Source organism: Orycteropus afer, unplaced genomic scaffold, assembly GCF_000298275.1.
Source record: "Orycteropus afer afer isolate SDZICR_OR568_19922 unplaced genomic scaffold, OryAfe1.0 scaffold00692, whole genome shotgun sequence".
NCBI lineage: Eukaryota > Metazoa > Chordata > Mammalia > Tubulidentata > Orycteropodidae > Orycteropus > Orycteropus afer.
Window position 1 is genome coordinate 766419 of NW_006922279.1, and position 3267 is coordinate 769685.

A 3267-nucleotide genomic window follows, 5' to 3' on the forward strand; every position below is an offset into this window, starting at 1 on the left:
ACCTTTCCAGTTATTGGCATCCCGAATGTCCTTGTGGTTCCTGGCAAGTGGAGCCTATTCTTATATCCCTGGAATGTGGGAGAACACTGTTGCTTTAAATATCCAAAATGTTCGAACTGCTTGTAAACATTCAAAATGATTGTGCCCTCTAGGCAGGCAAAAGTTCACACTCAGCCCACCTTTCTTGTCGCTGCTTCACCTTTTATTCCCCAGTCACCAGTGCATTCCTTCATGCAGCCCCTGGCTAGCAGGGCCGATTTTTAGGTTAATTCTTAGGTCCTAACACCACTTGGCAATATCCAAGCTGTCTGTGCCATCAGTATCGCTGCCAGACCACAGCTCCGTATGTCTCCTTTTTTGGTGTTTTCATGCAAATTCTTCCACTAGTTGGAGTTTGGTCCACTTCTCTGTGTCCTTCCCTTCAAAGCTCAGGACTCCAGGATTATCTTCTGTATCTGTTTTAATTGGTTCCCTTTTTCTTTGTTGAAGAGGGTCTGTGCATTCTGACTGCCTGTTCCACCATCTTACTGGAACCTCTCCTTTTTTTTTTCTTTAAAGAGGGTCTGAATAGTATATCTGCCTAGTCTACCATGTTGGCTGCCCAGATAAGTTTTGTTGATATCATGTACCCTTGCTATGATGTGGTGAGAAGGGCACCTCACCTTTGTGGTAATCTTTCTCAAGACCTATAACCCTAGTTTAATGATGAAAGAAATGTCAGACAAACAAATTGAGGGACATTCTGCAAAATATCCGATTGTTACTGCTCAAAATGTCAAGATCAGTCTGAGAAACTGTCATAGACCAGAGCAGACTAAAGAGACATGATAGGTACATTAACATGATATCCTAGATGGAATCTTAGATCAAAAAAAGGACATTTGATAAAAACTGAGGAAATCCGAATAATGTATGGACTTTTGTTATTAATTATGTACCAGTATTGGTTCATTAAGGAGCTCTGGTGGCACAGTACCTAAGGCATTTGACTGCTAATGAGTACATAAAGCTGATGGTTCAAACCCACCAGCCACTCCATGGAAGGAAGACTGCTCCATCTACTTCCATAAAGATGTACCACCTTGGAATCCTAGTGGAGATTGCTATGAGTCATAATCGATTCAACGTCAGTGGGTTTGTTTTTCAGTGAGTATTGATTCATTAGTTGTGACACAGAACCCATAGTAACGTAAGCTCCTGACAATGGGGGAAACTGCATGTGGGACACATTAGAACTCTCTGAACTATCTTAATTATTTTTATATATCTAACTATTCTAAAGTTAAATGATTATTTAAATATTTTAAAAGAATAATTGTAATTGATTGAAGCCCATCAAATATGTTTAAATCTGTGAGATATTTTAAAACAAAAACAAACTGTTCAACTTCAGAAGAAGATGGTAGGAAACCAACCAGTTTATTATCTTGAGAAGTGACAAATAAAGAGAATCAGGCATTTATCTTGTATTTTCTATTGGATAACTAAATAAGAAAGAAATGGTAAAATTAAGAGTGTCACCATTTTTAACACCCTAGTATTAGTGGCCCTAGGCATGCAACATCACAGCTGTTAATATCACAGCAGATGAGACAAAGATATTACATGCCTCCTGATGAAGAAACACAGTATCACCTATAATCATGTCAAAGGGATCAAATGAGTCAGATAAAGTCTCTATATTCAACTGCCAATCTGCAGGAACTACAGATGACCATGTTGAACTGCATCATGACTGTGCAATCAGGAAAATCCAGAGTTTGGGAAACTAACTACAGGTCAAATACACCAACTTCTTTAACAGATAATTTGTAAGAAAAGAAAGGGATTGGGGAAAACTTGTAGATTAAAATATCAAAATATTTTCACATCAGTGTAACCTCAAAAACATTCAGAGTGAAATGCCAGTCACAAAAGACCACTGAATGTATGATTTCATTTATTTGAAATGTCTAGAAAAGAAATATCTATGGAGATAGAGATCCCTAGGTGGTGTGAACAGTTTGCACTCAACTGCTCACCTAAAAGTTGACTGTTCAAACCCACCCAGTGGTACCATGGAAGATAGGCCTGGCCATTTGCTTTTGTTAGGATTACAGCCAAGAAAGCCTTCTGGAGCACTTCTAATCTATAACACATAGGGTCAGCTTGAATCTGAATTGACTTGAGGGCAACTAAACAAAACAACATGGAAATACAAGTAGATTAGTGATCACCATGGGCTAGGAGCTCTGGTGGTGTAGTGCCTAAGGTATTTGACGGCTAACCGGAAGGCTGGTGGCTCAAACCCACCAGCCACTCCTCAGAAGGAAGATTGGACAATCTACTTATGTAGTGATACTGCCTCGGAAACCCAAGGAGGGGCCGCTATGAGTCAGGTCCGACTCGATGGCACATAGCATCAACAACAACATGGGCTAGGAGGAGGAGGCATGGAGAGTGACTGTAAATGGGCACAAGAGATCTTTTGGGGTTGATAGAAATTTTTAAAAATTAGTTTGGGATGATGGTTGCACAGCTCTACATTTACTAAAAATCACTGAATAAAAAATGTGAAATAGACAACTGTGGTGTTTAGGAACATACACTTGGATAATAAAGCTATAATAATATTTTTTAAAAAAACTCTAGGAGGTTATTAATGTGAAAGGCAGTATAGAGTTAACTTTTAGAGGGAAAAGAGGGAATTGTGATTTGAATGAGGTGAGTGGAGAGGCTTCTGGGATGGGTGGAAAAGATCCATTTCTTGACCTGGGTGCAGGATTATAAGAGTATTTGCTTTCTAAAATCTTATTATGTGTGTGTGTATATAATATATAGTATGTGCGTGCATTTGTGTATGTGTGTGGTTTCCTGTCTGTTTTGGTTTATAATAAAGTGTTGGTGTTTTTTGTTTTTTGTTTTTTTACAAAAAAAGGAACAGATGATTTGCAGTAAGATGGTGGAATAGGCAGACAGGCTACACAGAGCCTCTTCAGTTGGGGGGAAGGGAAGAACACAAGACTTTTGAGCTGTTAGAAGAGATTAAATCTTCAATGTATTTCATGTCTTATAATAGTAATATTTTCTAATGGGCAAGCTCAGGGTAACCAGGAAAATGGCTGCTTTGCCATACAGAAGAAAAAAATTAATGCAAAAGAGATGTGGCAGTTAATTTCTTTTGGATATATACTGCATGGTAAATGCCATTTGAACCTGTTCCATGCATGTACAAATAACATACAGATATTTTCCAGTAGATCCAACTGCCCCATTATTTTCAATTTT

General features: G+C 38.4%; 1 protein-coding gene across 1 annotated transcript in view; it reads left to right on the forward strand.

Moving 5' to 3' along the window:
- The window catches only part of IGBP1 (immunoglobulin binding protein 1), a 141876-nt gene that overhangs the window by 137881 nt on the left and 728 nt on the right, over positions 1 to 3267 (forward strand). The window lies entirely within an intron of this gene.